The sequence below is a fragment of the Primulina eburnea genome, chromosome 10 (assembly GCF_022965805.1).
Source record: "Primulina eburnea isolate SZY01 chromosome 10, ASM2296580v1, whole genome shotgun sequence".
NCBI lineage: Eukaryota > Viridiplantae > Streptophyta > Magnoliopsida > Lamiales > Gesneriaceae > Primulina > Primulina eburnea.
The window spans coordinates 14,521,567-14,545,281 of record NC_133110.1 but is presented as its reverse complement, the minus strand read 5'-3'; the positions used below and the strand labels follow the sequence as shown (position 1 = coordinate 14,545,281).

The window sequence follows — 23,715 nt, the reverse complement described above, 5'->3', positions numbered from 1 at the left end:
AATCTTATTCAAAATGAGGGTTTTTAATTTTGAAAGGTCTCATCATTAATTTTATTTTAAAAGCTCGCCATGTTTGATCGTATGTTAGCCGGATTCATGCAACTTTGTTATTATCATAATAATAACGCACATACTCATTATTTATAACATATCATGCATATATTATAAACAGTAAACAAAACAAGGATGATCAATCGCCCCAATACTAATGGCCCGTGTGAGCTAAACACGGGCCTAGGTCCAATCCTAGGGTAAATGCACGGGATGCAAATGCAACTACATTATTACATTAGCATCCAATATTACATGTCTTCGATCTTCATAATCACCAAGGCCACCATCTTCCAATCTTGATCTTCCACTATTCTAATATTTACAATTAAATATCCATGGCACATAGGGATACATCTCATGGGGGGTGGGAACGAGCCATAAACCAAGCCCACTTTAAATTGATAATTATTACAATCATACAACACAAATATCCTAGCATACACCTAGCAAATTGGGCTTGGGCTTTTGATCATCCTTCATGCATAATATCACATATCATACACCATCAATTAATTATCACAATAATTAATTGATCCAATATTATATATCTTGAACCAATCACTAACCGCCACGATTATAAACTAAATTAACAAAGTATACAAACACCTTTGTCTACTTTCAAATTAATTTATTTATAACCGAATTTCTTGTAAATCACCATTTACTATAAATAATTAAAGTCCAACTTAAATTATTTATTTCATGAGAAAATATTTGCAACTTTTGTAATTTTAAACTTAAGGGCCCAAAAACTCATTTTTCACTAAAAATATTTTGGCTCATTTAAAATCACAAATGTGTTGGCCATCCTATGGCCCAACAACTCAAGGCCCATGACACTTTGATATTCCAAAACACTTTTGGAAACCCTAGCCGTCATCGCCGGAGCCGGAGCTCCGTCACCGGATTCCGGCCAACAAAATTTTTTTTTTTAATAAAATAGGGGGCGGTTCGGGCAGCCCCTAGGGCTGCTCTTGCTGCCCGTTTCGGGCAGCCCCTCGGGCAGCCCAAGCTGCCCGAAATGGGCAGCAACATGCTGCCCAAAAAACGCCCCAATCCGGCCTTGAATCGTTGCAAATTTTCATCTCAATCGGTTAGAAATCGCCCTCAATATAATATCTTGTATATGCTATCCAAAAACTAGTACCCTTAGCTCATGATACCACTTGAAAGGAATCGAATAAGGTGACCGAAAACTCAACGGAAGCTCAAAAATTTTCGAAAATCACATTTTCTTGCAAGGAAATTTTCGGCCACCTTGTGTACTAGTGTAGCATATACAAAAATCTCAACTTTCATGCATAGGGTGTTGAGAAAATTTTACCTATCAATCACAAAGATTGATTTTATGGCTCCAACTAAGGTGTAAACACCTTAGCTCTTGAAAGGAATGGCAATCTACAAGCTTCCTCCTCCTTGAATCTTTCCTTCAAATTAGGCCCACCACCAACTAGGTAGATCCCCTTTTATTTTGCACTAGAAAAATAAAAGGATTTATCTTTGAGAAGTGTGATGTTCCTCAACAAATTGAAGAACAAAATGAAGAAAATATGGATGAGAGAACAATGGCAAGTTTCGGCCATCACACATGGAGGGAGAGAGGAGAATGAATTAATTTTTCATGTCTTGGTGTTGCAAAAAACAAAAGTGAAAAAGTTGCATGCCATGCAATTTTTTATTCAAAAGTATTCTCCAACTCTCCACCTCCCAAGCATGCAATGTAAGTGGGCTTGTAACATTTACAAAGCCCATGGACTTTATTTAAATGTCTCAAACCCATTTGAGACCATTTACTAATTACTTGATTTTACTCAAGTCCACTAGTTTAATAATTATTTTATTATTGGGCTCTACAAGACCCAATATGATTTAATTAATCCAACACTTGAATTAATTTAATTATTTGGACTCTACTAGGCCCACTAGTGTTAAATTAATTCAACACTTGAATTAATTTAATTTAGTCCATAATAATGTTTATGAAAATTACAATTTTCAAATACATTATTCACTTGGCCAAATTTTAATTTAGGAACACTTCCATAAATTAAAATTTACATTTCTCTCATAGAAGTCATACTTCAATTTTTCTTTACACTTATAAACTCATTTATAAGTCGTTCAACACATTGAACTATTTTTTCCTTTATAGAAGTCATACTTCTAATTTTCTTTACGCTTATAAACTCCTTTATAAGCCGTTCAACACATTGAACTATTTTCACTTCTCAACGGGATCTAGAAAGCTAGTACTTGTGTGGCCCTCAATGGTTCATTGATACAACTAGCCGTGTGTTCACATCTCTATGTGATTCGGACTAAACATGTCCTTATATGAGCATACCCCAATTGCTCCATTCTTATTTATCAACACCTTGATAATAAGAACGTCAGAACTCAAGTCTGATAGTACCCAACCAATCATGTTAAACGCCTAGCAGCATCGCTTACATGATTCCCTAGGTATCAAATGATAGTGCCTGCAAGAACCATTCTATTATGGTTAGCGTACAGTACGGTCCCTTCAACTCATATATCCCGATCGATTCGACAACCATTGGTTTATCGAGAGTTGTCAATGAATCGATACTATGTGTCATGTCGTAGTTGCATCGATGGTGTAATATATGAAACACCTTTCATAATTACAACCATACTCTGGCCAGAGATTTCGATCTACATACACATGATAACACATAGGATATCCATACCCGAAGGTAAGCGGTGAATCCCCGACTACAATGCATCGACTCCTATGTGTTTCGACAGAACACCCAACCTTGCCACCTGATGACCCCATAAGAGTCGGTAAATAAGTCAAAGTGTAATTCTAGCACATAGAGTCTCAATGTTGTCCCGGGTCATAAGGACTAATTCTGTACAACCATAAACTAGGACATTTCCACTCGATAAGTGAGAACCACTTGGAAAGTCCTTTTATGGAGGGTTGTTCAGTGCACTCTACAAGGAGCACCTATCTGCATGTTCGGACATCACAATGTCCCCTACCAATGAAACATGGTACTCACATCGCAGATACTAGTCTCGAACTCTAGCGGCCTATATCCTTCTTAGTGGCGGCTGAATCGACTAGGAACTGTTTAGAATATACAGTATTACAAATATGAGTTTCATGATACTCATCATATGAGCATCTCACATTCTTTCTACTATTTGTATATTCAAGGGCTTTATCTATGCAACTAGCATGGGTATACAGATAAAGATGTGCCAAAATAATAATATCAAATATTACTAAAATAAAGATTGCTTATACATAGAGTTTCATTGTGAACACTCGGCCAACACTTGGCTCGACGGGCACCTACTCTAACAAAATGATGAAGTTATGTATGTTCAGTTATGCAGTATGTTTATGAAAGTTTATGTTGATGGCACGTCTAGTTATGTACGTACGTATGTTCAAGTTTATTATGCAAGTTCAAGTTTCAAGTTACGTATGTCCTATTTTAAAGTTGCATGCGATTTTATTACGTAGTACTCGTTGTTCCAGTTTATACGTGTTGAGTTTTTAGACTCACTAGGCTTGATCGATGCAGGTGAGTATGTTGATGAGGAGACAGGAGGTGGCGACCAAGGGGCAGGCTTGGACTGAGCGGGAGGCTAAACCCGAGGACCGCCATGTTTATGTTTTTTTTTTATGCAAATGTTTATTTACTCTGATTTCATGTTTTGAGGGAAACACTTTGAGCAAACCTTTGTGAGAAAATTTTATTGTAGTTATTTTGAACAACCATGTCTTATGGGGGACTTGGTTGAGATATTTTATGGCAAAATTTGAAGGTTATTTTATGTTTAAGAAAATTTTAAATTTTACCGCAAATTTTGAGTATGAAAAGTACGGTTCGTTACATGATATCATATTTTAAAAGATTAATTTGGTTTATAAACTTAAAAAAATATTTATTAGCATATGATAATTATAGACGAACCACAAATTTTATAAAAATAGGCTTTGGCGATATTTTTTATTAAAAAAAAAAAAATATTTTATCATTTGTTTGAGCTGATTTTTGTTACATAAAAATTAGATAATGACATTAAATTTAATTACTTCAGGTCTCTTAATGTTTAATAATACTAATATCATTGTGCATGCAATTATTTGATTAGAGTTTCATTAATTTTTAGATTAAACTATGAAGATTGATATTGAAAATATTAATGATTATTTTGTTATAGTTTGGAATTATTATTTAGATAATGAAAAGGGTAAGGCGACGGTTTCGCGATCCGTCACCGGAGGCTGCGTCGCATTCTAGAAGCGACGGTTTTTCAACTCCCGTCGCTTATAGCGACGGTTCTTTGGAAGAAGACCGTCGTTATTTTTGCGACGGTTTTAAGAAACCGTCGTTAATATTAAGCGAAGGTTTATACAAAACCATCGTTAATATTAGCGACGGGTTTTAAAAACCCGTCGCTATATTTTGCGACGGTTTCGTAAAATCTGTTACTATATTTATCGGCTGTTTTTTAAAAAAACCGTCGTTTAAGAAGCGACGGTGTTTATCAATAAAATCCATAAAAAATAACTAATACGCAAAAATTAAAATTATGTATTAAATTTTTTGTAAAAAAAAAACTTTAAAAACTGATTTTGCGCGAAGATATGCAGCTTCACATAATGCTGGAAGATCGCACCGACGAGGAAATCTACGAAATAAATAGGAAAAAATGTTAGTACAAAATAAAAAAAAAATCAAAACTTCGAAAATTTTGATAGAGTTTCGCTACTACCTGAGATGAATGAAAAATCGTTCAAGGAAATGTTTTGTAGAACCCGAAAATCAGATTACGTATAAGCCAATGCATAATTTTTATTATTTAAATTAAAAATGAATTTTTAAGAAAATATGAAGTGTTTTATTTATTTTAAAAGAAGATGTTTAGTTTTATCTTTTCAGGGTAAATACGCGAGGCCGGACCGGAGTTTGGAGATTAGAAATAAGATTAATAATAAGAAAAATATTCCTAAATTTAATTTAAGCTAAGGAATAATTTATTTTAATGAAAAATAATGTTTTAGGATTTAATAAATTAACTAGAGCTAAGTTATTAAATAAATTCTTTTAGGTTAATATTTAATTAAAGCTTAAATTAAAATATGTAAATAAATGGGGATGAATTAATCTAGGTATAATATATATTCAAGAAATTAAACATAGTACTTAAATACTTAAAGGTGAATCCATGCAAAGTCATGCAAGAGTTTAATCTAAATTAATGTGTTAATTCACTAATATGTATAATGAGTATTTAAAATCTTAAGAATTTAAAATACAAGGTTTAAATAATAATATACCATGCAAATAAGTAATAAATTTGGTTAAGACAATTCAAAAGAGTAGTAAATTCATTCTAGTCACCTCATTGGCCTTTAAAATGAATACCATTACTCACCTTTAATTCAATAAGTTATTGGTAAATTCAAAACTATAATCCACATCATTTTTCCTCAAACCATTACCTAAGAAAATTATCGTGAACATGCAGTAGAGATAATAAGAAACAAACGACAGCTAGGGAATGGAAGCAATTCAAAATCCATTCAAATTCTTGACTTGTAACCTCCAACTAAATGCACTTCAAGACTCCTTTATCACCCCTTGAACCTTCATCTTCATTACCTACATTTCCTACACACCCTTACCTTCGAAATTAACAGAAACACAACAGCAAGAATGAGAGAAAATCGGCAGCAAGGAGAGAAGTAGAAACAATTCAAATTCCTTCAACTCCTTCACTTGTAACTCCCAACTTAATGTATATTATGGAACCTTAAACACCTCCAATAACACTCATCTTCATTGGCTAGCAAACCTATACTCTTACCTTCGAAAAATAGTAGAAAACCAGCAGATAATAATAGTGAAAACAACAGCAAAACAGTAGGAGAACAAGAGGAGAAATCCAACTCGGTTCCGTCGCTCGTACTCGTCGTATTGATTTGTTTTTGTCAAAACAAATTCCAGGCATGTATATATTATTCCTTTGCTCTGCAATAAAGTTATATTAGCTATTTTAAATCAGTATATGTTCATAAATCAAGTGACAAAACACATTTTGACAGCAAAACTCTTAAAAAAAATCTGTACAGCTTATCGGCCAATGATATGTGCTTCACGGTTCAGTGTATTATGTTGTTGACAGGGGGTTACTCGAATCCAGGCATACATGGCTGCTTCTAGGAATGTTTTAGAGTGTGTTAGGGTGTTATTGGTCCATTGGTTTACATCCATACACGCACAAACAAAGATATGACAGTAACATTTTTATGAGCACAGAATTTTGGGTTCACAGTTTCTGTCATTGGATTGTTCAAAGGGTTGTTCGAATCTTGGCTATCCTAGGGACTGTAGCCATGGTTAGAGCCCTTCCTTATCATGTCTAGAATGTGTCCAAATCAGTTTTTATAAGCTTGAGTCACAGATCCATTCGAATTTCACAACCACAAACAAGTTACTTTCGGTTTCTTCAAATTCTGGGTGTATGCATTTCTGGTTTTCAGTGTGGTTTGGATTATGGTTGGCTCCTAGCCCATAGCCATGGTTCATACAACACTACATCATGTCTAGATCAAGCCATGGTTGATGAAATGGCCACTGGAATGACACAAGACAATAAAACAATTCAATACATATCACTACACAGAAATTGAGTTCTCGGTTGGGATGTTTCAGTGTCTTAGGTAATGGCTTGGTTTATGTTTGGCTTTTAGCCCTTGTCCATGGTCCAAGCCAAGCCTTAGGATGTTGGTAAGAGTCCCTGGGTGGTGGTTCAAGCCCATAGTCAATTATGTTTAGAGTTTACTACAAATACACACAAGCTGCCACTGCTGCACTTTTGACAGCAGCTATGGGATTCAGTTTTTGGGGTTGTTTGAGTTCTTGGTTGGCTTTTAGCCCATGGCCTTGGAGAGGACAATACCTCAATGAGTTAGGAAAGTCGTGTTTTTGGCCGTTTGTGATTTGATCGAGTTTATAGGTCGTACGAGAATTTACGGTGAAAGGTGCCAAAATGACTCTCGAAAGAGTGTTTTATGTTTTTGGATTCCTTTCACCTATTTTCGTGTTTTTCAGTTCTTATGCATATTTTTCAGTATGTTTGGGGTATTTTTAATCATGGTTAAACGTCGGTTTAATGTTGGTTTGGGTTGGTATGATACCATGATTGAAAATCAAGGGGTTGGTCCTAATAGTTTCATTGTTGGTCCTATTGTTAGGTTTTTTTTTTGGTTCTATTGTCGAGTTTCAATTTTCTCACCCCGTATCATAAACAACTTATCAATATGGCCAGAACTAAATAATTCACGATCAAATTTAACAATAAATCAGCAACTTGGGTTCACCACCGAATTCTTTAAATACCAAATCGATGTGTGGCGGCCCAAGTTTGCTCGCTTGTCATAGCAAAAGGTAGCAAACCTAAAAACTTATGCATAAACCATAAAACTTGTTTGAACTCTCTCCAAAGTAACTCTTTTATTACACATATATCTAAATAGAACATATTTTTAAATGTTAGTTTTCTAAATATATATATATATATATATATATATATATATATAAAACATTCAAAACAACAATCTATTTTCCCACTTTTTCCTATTATATTTTTATGGAAAAGAATTTCGACAATGAAAATATAAGCTATAAACTTTACACACATTATTGTAGTTCTTCGCAGTGAAATTTGATGGATCTGACTGCTCTAATGGCAGAGTATTTTTGGGAACTTAAAAGCATGAAATATCACTATATTTTGGGGGAAATATTTTAGCATGCTTTGAGGTTTGATGTCATGGTTTAGTGCAAGGATTATCAAGGTCGTGTCATGGGGAATTTTAGAATGTCCTAAGTAATGATTGAACTCGAGAGTAAGTATGATTTCTACGTTAAGTTATGCGAGTTAAGTATGCAAATTCATGTTAGTATGTGCAACAACGACCCCAGTGGAAATCCAACGAATCCCTCAACGCCAAGTAAGTATGTCTATCATATTCCCTAAATGGTCTTGCTTGTTGGCAATCGTTTCTGCATTTTCCTAAAATTTAATCCTTTTTCTATGCTGTATCTTTCTACTTTGATTTTGGGTATTTATTTTTATTCCAAATGACTTTTCTGTTTCTTGTAGAACATAACTTTATCAAATCAAATGGTTGGTTATGTGTCCGCCGTGCACAAATCTTTTTCCTTTTGATGAGTTTTGCTTTGGTTGATTTCCAAATTTCTTTTCAATCTCTCCTTGGCTTTAGGCCTTCATATTACTTTTGTTTCTCTTCTACATCGAGGAAGTTAGACTAGAATTTGTGGTTGAGGAGTTTAGTTTAATCGTGTATAGAAACACTGTAAAGGCCCATATTTCGTATTCATAATTTTGGGGAATTATTAATATTTTTCTAAATAAATAAATAACTTGCCTCATTTATAAAATAAACATGTAAATAATTTAAACTTTAAAAATAATAGTGGAAGTCAACGTAATATTTCAAACAACAATTTAAAAATAATCCAACATATAAAATCGAGTTTGAAAGATAACAGGTGCATAAACTAAAACATGAGGTCCTCGGGTTTACTACTGCTGTCCCAAGATCGCTCACTGGTCTCCGCCCGCGGTCTCGGCCTCATCAATATCTACAACAATCAAGTCTAGTGAGTCTAAAGACTCAACATGTATATATCGTGAATAACAAATAAATATATCGTAAAATCGCATGCAACTTAAAAATATCATATCATAAAGCGTGCGGTGATAAACGTATCATGAATAATTATAACTACGTGCATATCTGAAAATCATACGTAAAATATTTGCTCAATAGAGCTCTGTCATATCATATCATAATTTTCTGGTAGAGATAATGTTTCTAAGCTAGTGGCCCATAACATAACGTAAGCGTCTGATCAGACTAAACCACAGTATACTGGGCGGTAGAGATCACCACAGCCCTTGGACTGGATATCCGTGCCCATACATAATCGTAAACCGGTCGTAAGTCACCGGGTGGAGAGGTCCTCGGTTGGCCTACCAACTTCCAAACCCATAAGCATAAGGTGGCCACAAGACATATAGCATATATCTCAAAAATAAACATTTTATATTTTTATGCACGTAATATAATTATAAACTTATTTTTACCGGATGAATTGGATCGGTCCCAGGCTTGCTGCGACTTAATTCTAATATGTGACACATGCAAATAATACTATCTTGAATTAAACTTGACAATAGAACAAAAAACGAGACGATTAGGACCAACCACTTGATTTTTAATCATGGTATTGTATCAACCCGAACCTACATTAAACCGACGTTTAACCATGATTAAAAATACCCCAAAAATATTGAAAATATGCATAAGAACTGCAAAACACGAAAATAGGTGAAAGGAATCCAAAAACATAAAACACTCTTTCGAGAGTCATTTTGGCACCTTTCACCGTAAATTCTCGTATGACCTCTAAACTCAACCAAATCACGAACAGCCAAAAACATGACATTCCTAACTCATTAAGGTATTGTCCAGTCCAAGACCATGGGCTAAAAGCCAACCCAGAACTCAAACAAGCACCAAAACCGAAGCTCAAAGCTGCTGGAAAAGTGCAGCAGTATCAGTTTACTTGTTTGTGGTGAAAATCCTGAAATAAATGACTATGGGCTTGAACCACCGCCTAAGGACTCTTACCAACATCTAAGGCATGGCTTGAACCATGGCTAAGGGCTAAAAGCCAGGCACAAACCGAGCTAACACCTAGGACAATCACAACTCAAAACGAGAGAGCCAATTTCTGTATAGTGTGATGTATTGCATTGTTTTGTTGTCTTGTATCGTTCCAATTGCCATTTGAGCGATCATGACTAAATCGAGAGTTGTATGAACCATGGCCACAGGCTAGGAGCCAACCACAATTCATCTAACACACAAAAACCGAAATCACACTCACACAGAATCTGAAAAGGGAAAAACCGAATGACTCTTGCATTGTTGATGTAAAAATCTGATGGCTCCTTGAACCAAGCTTGTAAATACCGATTTGGTCACACCCTAGACATGTTAAGGGAGGGTTGTAACCATGGCTACAGTCCCTAGGACAGCTAAGGTTCGAACACTCCACTTAAACAACCCAATGGCAGAAACCGTGTCTCATTCTGCACTCAAATAAAAAGTTGCTGTCATTTCTGCATTTGTGTGTGCATGGATGGAAACCAATGACCCAATAACTTCCTAAGACACTCTAAATCACGCCTAGAAGCATCCCTGTGTGCCTGGACCGAGCAACCACCTAGATTCATCAAAACAACTCACCCGTATGGCAGAACACCAAGGGATGAGAAGGCTGTGTTAAATTTTCAGAATGTTTGCTGTCAAATTTCGAATTGCTGCTTATATCATGAATTTATAATGGTTTCGAATATCTAATATGGCTTGATTGAAGAGCAAATAAATAATATATACATGCCTGGAATTTATTTTGAAGAAAACAAATCAAAACGACTAATACGAGCGGTGGAACGGAGTTGAGTTTTCTTCCTTGTGTTACTGCTGCTGTGCACGATTCCTAGCTGATGTTTTGCTGATGTATTTTGAAGGTAAGGGGGTATAGGAATTGTAGATGATGAAGGTGATGCTTTTGATTCTCCTTGCTGCCGATTACTTGTTCTTATTCTTGTTATTATTCACGTTTATTTGCTAGCATAAAGGGGTTGAAGAGCTTCAAAGAGAATTATGATGCATGTATTACCCCTAATTATGGAGTTTAAAAGTGAGAAATGAATGCACTATAAAAAAAACATTTAGTGGTAAATTTGAATGGGTTTGAATTGCTTCTCCTTCACTCCTTATTGCCGTTGGTTTTTCTCATTTCTTTGATGCATGGTCTCATTCATTTGCTAGGTAATTAGTTGGGGAGAAATGAGGTGCTTTATTGCATTTAAATTTCCTACTAATTAGAGAATTAGAATAGGACATGAATACACCATGAAGTGTAATAAGAGATAGTTTGAATGGAGAGTAATCAACCTTTGAAATATTTTAATTGTTGGTCATTATTATTAATTTGCATTGTATATTTTTTATTTAAACCTGCATTTTAATTGTTTCAGATTTTAAACCTTCATTATATTTATTTTAAAGCATTAACAAATTAATTTAATTTAGCATCTTGCTTAGAACCTTTGCATGGCATACATGACCTCAATTTAAATGTTTAAATGCTATGTTTAATTTCTTGAATATATTTACCCTATATTAGTTCATCCCCAATTGTTTACACATTTTACTTAAACTTTAATTAAATATTGAACCTAATAGAATTTATTTACTAATTTGACTCTCATTAATTTAATAAATCCTAAAACATTATTTTTCTTCAAATTAAGTTATTTCTTGACTTAAATTAAATTTATGAATATTTTTCTTATTATTAATCTTATCTCAAATCTCCAAACTCCGATCCAGCCTCGCGTATTTATCCTGAAAAGGTGAAACTAAACATCTACTTTTTAAAATAAATAAAACACTTCATATTTTCATAAAAATTCATTTTTAATTTAAATAATATAAATTATGCATGGCTTATACGTAATCTAATTTTCGGGTTCTACAACTCTACCCCCTTAAAGGAATTTCGTCCCCGAAATTAAAACTTACCGAATAACTCGGGATAACGACTTCTCATTTCTGGCTCAGGTTCCCACGTAGCTTCTTCCTCCGAATGATTGAACCATTTGACTTTCACTAGCTTGAACATTTTGTTCCGAAGCTTTTTTTCCTGCCTGTCTAAAATTTGCACTGGTCTTTCCTCATAAGACAAGTTCGGAGTGAGCTGCAACGGCTCAAAATTCAAGACATGCGATGGATTAGCCATATAGTTTCTCAACATAGAGACGTGGAACACGTTGTGTACTCCGGCCAGATTCGGCGGAAGAGCAACACGATATGCTAATGTCCCAACTCTGTCGAGGATCTCAAATGGTCCAATGAATCTCGGACTGAGCTTTCCTTTCTTTCCGAACCGCATGACGCCTTTCATCGGTGCTATCTTCACGAAAACATGATCACCAACAGCAAATTCTAGATATCTCCTCCTCTGATCCGCATAACTCTTATGTCTGCTCTGAGCAGTCCTCATCCTGTCACGGATCTTTACTACTACATTGGCGGCCTGCTGCACAATCTCCGGACCCAACTCTGATCTCTCCCCTACTTCATCCCAATGAATAGGAGATCTACACTTACGACCGTACAGTGCTTCTTATGGAGCCATCCCTATAGACTACTGAAAACTGTTGTTATAGGTAAACTCCACCAATGGAAACTTTGATTCCCAACTCCCGGAGAAATCAAGAACAGATGCACGGAGAAGATCCTCCAAAATCTGGATAACTCTCTCGGACTGACCATCTGTTTGTGGGTGAAAAACCGTGCTAAACAACAACTTTGTACCCATAGCTGAATGCAAACTCCTACAAAATGATGAAGTAAATCTAGGATCTCGGTCAGACACTATAGAAACGGGAATACCATGAAGTCCGACGATCTCCCGGATATATAACTCTGCATATTGGATCATGGAGAAATTCGTCTTAATAGGCAAGAAATGGGCTGATTTCGTAAGACGATCAACAATCACCCATATAGCATTCGACCCTCTGACTGACTTCGGCAAGCCGACAACGAAGTCCATCGTAACATTCTCCCACTTCCACTCGGGAATAGGAAGAGGCTTAAGAATTCCTGTTGGTCTCTGATGCTCCGCTTTCACTAGTTGACATGTCAGACACTCAGATACAAAACGTCTGATATCCCTCTTCATTCCGGGCCACCAATATAATAACTGCAGATCTTTGTACATCTTCGTACTCTCCGGATGAATAGAGTACGATGACATATGGGCCTCAGATAAAATATCCTCTCGAATCGAATCGTCGCTAGGAACCCACATTCTGTCTCGATATCTCACAATGCCGTCTCTAACTGTGTACATGATACTGTCCTTGGCTTCATCTCTCTGCCTCCACTTAGCCAACTGTTCGTCTTCTAACTGTCCACTGCGAATACGGTCTAGAAGATAAGACTGAATCGTCAAAGTAGATAACCGAGGAATTCTACCTCGAGGATATGTCTCTAGATCAAACCTCTGCATCTCATACTGAAGAGGTCTCGAAATCCTCAAATGAGCCATCACTGCAACTTTCCTGCTCAGCGCATCCGCAACTACATTAGCTTTGCCAGAATGATAGCTAATGTCACAGTCATAGTCCTTCACTAGCTCTAACCAACGTGTCTGCCGCATATTCAACTCTCTCTGTTTAAAGAAGCATTTGAGACTTTTGTGGTCCATAAAGATCTGACACTTCTCTCCGTACAAATAATGCCTCCAAATCTTCAAGGCAAATACTACGGCTGCCAACTCTAGATCATTGGTAGGATAATTCTTCTCATGAATCTTCAACTGATGAGAAGCATATGCTATCACCTTCCCATGCTGCATCAATACTGCGCCTAAACCGAGTTTCGAAGCATCAGTATACAAAACAAAATCTCCGGGTCCTGAAGGCATGGCCAATACTGGCGCTGAAATAAGAGCTTGCTTCAAAGTATCGAAGCTCTTCTGGCACTCCTCGCTCCACACGTACTTAGCATTCTTCTTTGTCAACGACGTGAGTGGAACTGCGATAGAGGAGAATCATGAATAAACTTCCGATAGTATCCTGCTAACCCAAGGAAACTACGGATCTCTGATGCATTTTGCGGCACAACCCAATCTCTGACTGCTGCAACTTTTGCTGGGTCTATCTCAATACCACTGCTAGAAACAACTTGGCCTAAGAATGCCACCTTCTCTAACCAGAACTCGCACTTGCTAAACTTCGCGAATAACTAGTGCTTTTGTAGGGTCTGCAATATTGTGGTCAGATGTCTGCTGTGATCCTCTTCATTCTTTGAGTAGATGAGAATATCGTCTATGAATACTATCACAAACTGATCAAGATACGGCTGAAATACGCGATTCATGAGATCCATGAAGATCGCTGGCGCATTCGTCAAACCGAACGACATCACAAGGAACTCGAAGTGACCATAACGAGTCCTAAAATCAGTCTTGAGAACAACGACATCTCTCACCCGCAACTGATGATAGCCGAAACGCAAATCTATCTTGGAGAATACTGAGGCTCCTTGCAACTGATCAAATAAATCTTCAATCCTAGGGAGTGGGTACTTGTTCTTCACTGTAACTCTGTTCAACTCCCGATAATCAATGCACTCATCGACCCATCCTTCTTCACAAATAAGACTGGCGCGCCCCATGTAGAAAAACTCGGCGAATGAACTTCTTGTCAAGAAGTTCCTGAATCTGCTTCTTGATTTCTGCCATCTCTGTCGGTGCTAATCGATACGGTGCCTTTGAGATCGGCGCGGTACTCGGCATAAGCTCAATAGAAAATTCCACCTCTCGCACAGGTGGTAAACCGGTGACGTCGTCAGGAAAAACGTCTAGAAAGTCCTTGACGATAGGAACATCGGATGCTGACTATTTGGGCGTCTCGAGAACAGATACAAGAGTAGCTAAAAATGCTTGGCACCCTCTATTAATGAGCTTCCTAGCCTGGACACAGGATATCATACGCGGTAAATTAAAATACCTGTCTGGTTCGAATAAGAATTGCTCCATTCCAGGTGGTCGGACTAGAACAGATCTCCGCTGGAAGTCAATTAGAACTTTGTTCCTCATTAGCCAATCCATACCCAGAATGATATCAAATTCTGGCATCGGCAACACGATAAGATCCGCATAAACAAGATTACCATGAAGTTCGAGGTCTATGTCTCGGATCAAATTAGTCGCCGTCATCTCCTCTCCGGAAGGCAGAACTACGGAATATGCTATATCTAGCCCAATGGTCTTGATATTGAGGAAATTTGCAAAAACCTCAAAAATGAATGAATGAGTAGCCCCCGAATCTATCAAGGCATTCGTAGCAGAACCGGCTATAAAAATTCTCCCTGAAAGATTAAAATATCATGCTAAACCCAATAGTTTTACAAGAACTAAGCTTATAGACATGCAAAAGTCGAAGTTCTTCTAACCTAAATTCCCGTAATTAACACTGATTAGAACATCCAATCCTATCACAAATTCTAATTTCAAAATCTTAACCCAAAACACTAAATTTCAAATACAATTTAAAGATTTAAGGTACCTGTCAAGAGCATCATCTCCGGGTTAGTCTCCGCGGCATGAAGAGCAAAAACTCTGTCTTGGGTAGGCAGATCCTTCTGAGGACAATTCTTAAAAATGTGGTCAGTACTACCACACTTGTAACACTTTCCCGAACCATACATACAACAATTCCCCGCATGACGGCGTGAGCACCTGGCACAGACTGGATACTCCACTGTCCTCGGGACTGCCCGTCTCTGCTGTTGCTGATGCTGCCCTCTGTTCCTGGGTGGGCCATGGAATTGCCTCTTATTCTGGTGCTGTTGCGGTGGAGGGCGGTGCGGTGCGGTGCCTGAAATGGTTGCTTACGATTGCGATCCCTCTCAATGTCCTGCTGGTCCTCTGCTCTGTAGTTAGAGCTCTGGAAACTGCGACATCATAGGTAGTAGGGCCAGCCACCCTAACATCACGGCATAAGATCGGCCGTATACCATTCAGAAACTGCCTCATCTTGGCTCCCGCATCATTTGCAATCAGGGGTACAAAATTACAACCCCTCTCGAACTTACGGACGAACTCCGTAACATGCATGTCTCCCTGCCTCAGGGTCATGAACTCTGTGGTCAACCTGGAACGCACTTTCTCAGTAAAATATTTAGAGTATAATACCTCTGTGAAGCGCTCTCAGCTCAAAGTAGTCAAATCCAAAGCAACTGATGCTCCTTCCCACCATAGGCGAGCGTCTCCTTCGAACAGATAGGTCGCACATCGAACCATATCTCCATATTCAAGCCCCATGAACTCAAAGATAACCTCGAGGGACTTAATCCAGTCCTCGGCAGCCATGGGATCTGTCGTCCCTGTGAACTCATTCGGTCTCATCTTCACGAACCGCTCATAGTGTGAAGGCCTAATAAATCCTTGCTTGAAGATTTGCGGAAAATTAAAAATTTTCTTTTTAAAATAATTAAAATGCCTTATTCATAAATAAACCGATAAACAAAGTTTGTTATTCAAAATGGCAGCGGAAGAAAATATTTGTTTGCAAAAATAACAATTTAAGAATATTCAACAACTGATAAAAATGTTTGCATAAAATGGTAAGTGCTGAAAATGAGGTCCTCGAGTGCCACTACTGCCGACCCAAGCTGGCTCACTGATCCCCGCCCTCGGCCCCATGCTCATCAGTACCTACAACAAGCAAGTCTAGTGAGCCTAAAGACTCAGCATGCATATATCTTAGATAACGAGTAAATACTATAGTAAATTTTGCATGGGGTAAAATATCATGTCATGAGGCATACTGAAAAATAACTTGTACTGAGCAATTATAATACGTGCATAACTGAACTGAAAAATCGTAGTAAAAATGTTTGCTCCTTGGAGCCCTGCACTGAATTAAAAATGTAATAATTTTCTGTTGAGATTATGGTCTACGCAAGTGGCCTCTGCACTGAACTGAACTGTCCGATCACTGGCGACCGGGGTACCAAACTGAACTGATCGGTCATTGGAGACCGGGTGGTACCAAACTGAACTGATCGGTAACTGGTGACCGGGTAAAATAATACTCCCATGATAGTGAATTGACCACAAGCAATATCACATAAATCTCAAAAATAAGCATTTTTTCTAATTTTATGCACGTAATATAATTAAATGGCATAATGAAAAATCCTGTACTATTTTACTAACTGGATTGGATCATTCCCAGGCTCGCTGCGACCTAAATATGCTATGAAAAAGATGCAATGACTTTTACTTGACCAAGCTATGCAACTAAGTTCGAACAATGCGAAAATTACGTCTAACGACTTCGTATTTAATCATGACTCCGAACCAACCCGAACCAACACTGAACCGTCATATAGTCATGATTAAAATGCGCTTAAAATGATGAATTAATGCTCCTAAAATTGTGAGGGTCGAAATCTAGGTGAATGGAGGCCAAAACGTGAAACGCTCTTTCGAGAGTCAATTTGGCACATCACACCGTAAATTCTCGTACGACCTCAAAAACGATCCGAATGACTAACGGTCAAAAGCATGACCTTCCCAACTCAATGGTGCACTGTCCAGTGCAAGGCCATAGGCTAAAAGCCAACCAAGAACTCGAACGAGCCACCGAACCGACACAGCAAGCTGCTGTACACAAATTCCAGCAGCTGCGCTTGGGTTGCTTGTGTCGTTTGCGAGGCTAATGGCCATTGGGGCTTGAAACACCGAGCAAAACCTCTTACCAACATCCCAAGGAATGATTTGAACCATGGCTATGGGCTTTAGACCAGCCACAATTCGAAATATTCCAGCAACAATCGAAAAGATTCACCCGAGAGCACCTTTGCGCGCGTGAGGGGTTTTTGCTTCGCTTGTCGTCTCAACTCGTTCCAGTGGCCATTTGATTGATCATGGCACGACCTAGACTTCATGGGGCATGTTGTGAACTGTGGCTAAGGGCTTTAGGCCAACCAAGATCCACACCGTTCCACCATACTCGAACCAACACATGCTGTCAAAATCAAAGGGGCCGAGAAGGGGAGGGGCTGTTCTAGCGTTTGATTTAAAAACCGATGCACCATGGACCAAGCCACCAAAAGGGTGACTTAGTCACGTCTTAGACATGCTAGGGAAGTGATATAACCATGGCTATAGGCCCCTGGGGCAGCCATTATCCGATCCATTCCCTCATGACAGCAAAACTGAATTTTCGAACACAAATGGACACAAATGGAGTTGCTGTCATTTTCGAATTTCCAGCAAGCATGGGGGCTGAAATAATGGACTAAAGTGATCCTCATCCATCCTAGAACATGTCTAGATGTCTCCTTGGGAGCCTGGAATCGAACCATCCACCTGAAATATCACAACAAGCGAAAACCGTGAAGCTGCCAAAGAATTCGAAAAAATCTGCATGTGATGTTTTTCTGAAAATGCTGATGTATTTCGGTTTTTACATGAAAGGCTGATCATGAAACATAAAAATATGATAGTATGACTTGATTGAAGAGTCAAGGAATAATATATGCATGGCTGGTTTCGTCTTGAAAGAAAACGAACGAAACGACGACGACGCGGCGCGGAGGAGTGGTGTGATCTAGCTACCTTGTTTGCTACCGTTTCTCCTTCTTGTATCTAGCTATGAACCCCACGATTTTATCACTGAAATGCTCTCTAATTTTCGGTCATAGGGAGGGGATGATAGTGGTTAAAAGAGTGAGGAGAATGGTGCAAAATATGAGGGACAAATCTAGACCAAGTCTCCCTCATTTTGAATTTGAATTCTTGTTGGACATCAAATGATTTGTTGGGTGATTCTAGAATGTAGTGACCGAACCCTCATGCTATCTAGACAAGGATAATAATTATGAATTAATTAATTAATTAATTAATTAAGGATGGTTAATAATTGAAAAGGCTTGCATGCTAAACTTTAACAAAGAATGGGTCAAAGGGTGATGAGTTGGCAAGGAATTGCTTAATAATCTAAGGGGTGGCCGAAATTCCTCAATAAAAATGAAGGGAGGAATGTTGATTATCTAGTAAATTAATAACCCTTAAAAGCCTCACAAATCCTTTAATTAATTTAGTGAATTAACCCCTTAATTAAGGAACTTAAATGAATTTGTTCCCTATTCACCTCAAGTAATTAAATTAAATCCTCAAACCTCCTTTCTAACTTAAATGAACTTACTTGCTAGCTAAATTAAATTCTGGAAATATTTTCTAAATCTTAAATTTATCTCTAAACTCCAACTTCAGTCCGGCCTCACTGAAATAACTGAAAGAATAAAATTAAACTGCTGGCTAAAATAATTAACTTCAAAGAAAAGCATTTAAATATTCATGCAATGAATTCAATTTAATTTAAAATACTAGAATTATGCATGGCTTATACGTAGTCTAATTTACGGGTTCTACACATAGACTGCCTCCGGTCCCGCCGGTCTGGCTATAGCAGCTTGGTTCCCCGCGAACTGTGCGAAGAACTGAGTCAATCCCGCTAACATCTGTGCGTTCATGTCCGGTGGGGGAGGGGGGAGGTGCGTTCCTCTCCTGTCTCTGATCCTCACCGTCCTCATGACGACGTCCACCCCCACCCCTCGGGCGTCCAACAAGGCGTCTAGGAGGCATACTGTTCAATACATAACCCATACTTAACCAACATGCATAATTCCATAATAATTCCATAATTTATTTTTAAATCTAAGTAATTACTGAATAATTAAAATTTGAACGTAGAATATTTCATGAAATCATGCTGTTAAAATAATTCATACTTTAAGTAAAATGCTGAAATGTAAAACTTACAGACCGAAGACGTGACTTCATGAGCTTCTCGAGATCAGTAGTAGTACAACCCTTTACAAAAACATTGGCTCTGATACCAACTGTAAAGGCCCGTATTTCGTATTCATAATTTTGCGGAATTATTAAAATTTTCTAAATAAATAAATAACATGCCTCATTTATAAAATAAACAGGTAAATAATTTAAACTTTAAAAATAACAGCGGAAGTCAACGTAATATTTCAAACAACAATTTAAAAATAATCCAACATATTAAAATCGAGTTTGAAAGATAACAGGTGCATAAACTAAAACATGAGATCCTCGGGTTTACTACTGTTGTCCGAAGATCGCTCACTGGTCTCCGCCCGCGGTCTCGGCCTCATCAATATCTACAACAATCAAGTATAGTGAGTCTAAAGACTCAACATGTATATATCGTGAATAACAAATAAATATATCGTAAAATCGCATGCAACTTAAAAATATCATATCATAAAGTGTGCGGTGATAAACGTATCATGAATAATTGTAACTACGTGCATATCTGAAAATCATACGTAAAATCTTTTCTCAATAGAGCTCTGTCATATCATATCATAATTTTCTGGTAGAGATAATGTTTCTAAGCTAGTGGCCCATAACATAACGTAAGCGTCTGATTAGACTAAACCACAGTATACTGGGCGGTAGAGATCACCACAGCCCTTGGACTTGATATCCGTACCCATACATAATCGTAAACCGGTCGTAAGTCACCAGATGGAGAGGTCCTCGGTTGTGCCTACCGACTTCCAAACTCATAAGCATAAGGTGGCCACAAGACATATAGCATATATCTCAAAAATAAACATTTTATATTTTTATGCACGTAATATAATTATAAAATTATTTTTACCGGATGAATTGGATCGGTCCCAGGCTTGCTGCGACTTAATTCTAATATGTGACACATGCAAATAATATTATCTTGAATTAAAATTTACAATAGAACCAAAAACGAGACGATTAAGACCAACCACTTGATTTTCAATCATGGTATTGTATCAACCTGAACCAACAATAAACCGACGTTTAACCATGATAAAAATACCCCAAACATACTGAAAAATATGCATAAGAACTGCAAAACACGAAAATTGGTGAAAGGAATCCAAAAGCATAAAACACTCTTTCGAGAGTCATTTTGGCACATTTCACCGTAAATTCTCGTATGACCTCTAAACTCGACCAAATCATGAACGGCCAAAAACATACCTTCCTAACTAATTAAGGTATTGTCCAGTCCAAGGCCATGGGCTAAAAGCCAACCAAGAACTCAAACAAGCACCAAAACCGAAGCTCAAAGCTGCTGGAAAAGTGTAGCAGTAGCAGTTTACTTGTTTGTTGTCAAAATCATGAAATAAATGACTATGAGCTTGAACCACTGCCCAAGGACTCTTACCAACATCCTAAGGCATGGCTTGGACCATGGGTAAGGGCTAAAAGCCAGGCACAAACCAAGCTAACACCTAGGACAATCACAGCTCAAAACCGAGAAAGCCAATTTCTGTATAGTGTGATGTATTGCATTGTTTTGTTGTCTTGTATCGTTCCAATGGCCATTTGAGCGACCATGACTCGTTTTAGACATGATGGAGAGTTGTATGAACCATGGCCACAGGCTAGGAGCCAACCACAATTCATCCAACACACAAAAACCGAAATCTCACTCACACAGAATCTGAAAATGGAAAAACCGAATGACTCTTGCATTGTTGATGTAAAAATCTGATGGCTCCTTGAACCAAGCTTGTAAATACCGATTTGGTCACACCCTAGACATGTTAAGGGAGGGTTCTAACCATGGCTACAGTCCCTAGGACAGCCAAGGTTCGAACACTCCACTTAAACAACTCAATGGCAGAAACTGTGTCTCATTCTGCACTCAAATAAAAAGTTGTTGTCATTTCTGCATTTCTGTGTGTATGTATGGAAACCAATGACCCAATAACTTCCTAAGACACTCTAAATCATTCCTAGAAGCAGCCCTGTGTGCCTTGACCGAAGCAACCACCTAGATTCATCAAAACAACTCACCCGTAAGGCAGAACACCAAGGGCCGAGAAGGCTGTGTTAAATTTTTAGAATGTTTGCTGTCAAATTTGGAATTGCTGCTTATATCATGAGTATATAATGGTTTCAAATATCTAATATGGCTTGATTGAAGAGCAAATAAATAATATATACATGTCTGGAATTTGTTTTGAAGAAAACAAATCAAAACAACTAATACGAGCGGCGGAACGGAGTTGAGTTTTCTTCCTTGTGTTACTGCTGTTGTGAACGATTCCTAGCTGCTGTTTTGCTGATTTATTTTGAAGGTAAGGGGGTATAGGAAGTGTAGATGATGAAGGTGAATGATAAATGAGATGTTAAAGGTGCTATAATATGCATTTAGTTTGGGAGTTACAAGTCAAGATGTGGAATGGATTTTGAAATTCTTTTGATTCCCCTTGCTGCCGATTACTTGTTCTTATTCTTGTTGTTATTCACGTTTATTTGCTAGCATAAAGGGGTTGAAGAGCTTCAAAGAGAATTATGATGCATGTATTACCCCTAATTATGGAGTTTAAAAGTGGGAAATGAATGCACTATAAAAAAAACATTTAGTGGTAAATTTGAATGGGTTTGAATTGCTTCTCCTTCACTCCTTATTGCCGTTGGTTTTTCTCATTTCTTTGCTGCATGGTCTCATTCATTTGCTAGGTTATTAGTTGGGGAGAAATGAGGTGCTTTATTGCTTTTAAATTTCCTACTAATTAGAGAATTAGAATAGGACATGAATACACCATGAAGTGTAATTAGAGATAGTTTGAATGGAGAGTTATCAACCTTTGAAATATTTTAAATGTTGGTCATTATTATTAATTTGCATTGTATATTTTTATTTAAACCTTGCATTTTAATTGTTTAAGATTTTAAACCTTCATTATATTTATTTTAATGCATTAACAAATTAATTTAGTTTAGCATCTTGCTTAGAACTTTTGCATGGCATACATGACCTCAATTTAAATGTTTAAATGCTATGTTTAATTTCTTGAATATATTTACCCTATATTAGTTCATCCCCAATTGTTTACACATTTTACTTAAACTTTAATTAAATATTGAACCTAATAGAATTTATTTACTAATTTGACTCTCATTAATTTAATAAATCCTAAAACATTCTTTTTCTTCAAATTAAATTATTTCTTGACTTAAATTAAATTTAGGAATATTTGTCTTATTATTAATCTTATCTCAAATATCCAAACTCCGGTCCGACCTCGCGTATTTATCCTGAAAAGGTGAAACTAAACATCTACTTTTTAAAATAAATAAAACACTTCATATTTTCATAAAAATTCATTTTTAATTTAAATAATATAAATTATGCATGGCTTATACGTAATCTGATTTTCGGGTTCTACAAACATGGCCAACATGCAGGAAGACAGATTCTTCATATCGAGAGCTAGAGGCTAGAAAAAAACGGTTAAAAGATCTAGAGAAAATATACACGGATATGTCTATGCAGAAAGAGTTACATGTATCAATATTTCAGGGAGTACGTTATACGCTTCATTTTTTCCTTTTTTCGCTGTTGTGTAATCATTTTAATGCATCATTGGTGCAGAAAAAGGGTAAGAAACGCAAAGTGCGTGAAGATGAAATGGTTAGTCCCACTTCAAGACCCGTGTATAAATGGCGACAGGAAAGGAAACGTTGAATAGAATACTTATATAACGAAGATTTCTTGAATGAGAACCTGAGGAGGGGACGTGCAACAATATCCTGTAGTCATCTGGGAAGCAAAATTTTCGTAACTGTGTGGAAACTGCGTGATTTTTTAATCGGAACAACCGTAAACGTTGAAACATAATTTTTCTGTGACTGATGTTGGAAACAAAAATATACTTCAATGTTTTCATAACCGGATCACCTTCATAACCGGACCGGTGATCGAATCAAAAAACACATGTTGAATTTATGGTGTGACTGAAAATTTTTATATCACATAAAATAATAATATAATATTATAAATAATGAAAAAGATATAGTTACCGATATAGTGATATTTCATGCTTTTAAGTTCCCAAAAATACTCTGCCATTAGAGCAGTCAGATCCATCAAATTTTACTGCGAAGAACTACA

General features: G+C 37.2%; 1 pseudogene; it reads left to right on the top strand.

Moving 5' to 3' along the window:
• LOC140803843 (probable U3 small nucleolar RNA-associated protein 11) overlaps positions 1 to 23,425 on the top strand; it is an 86,801-nt pseudogene extending 63,376 nt beyond the window's left edge.
• The last annotated feature ends 290 nt before the right edge of the window (positions 23,426 to 23,715 follow it).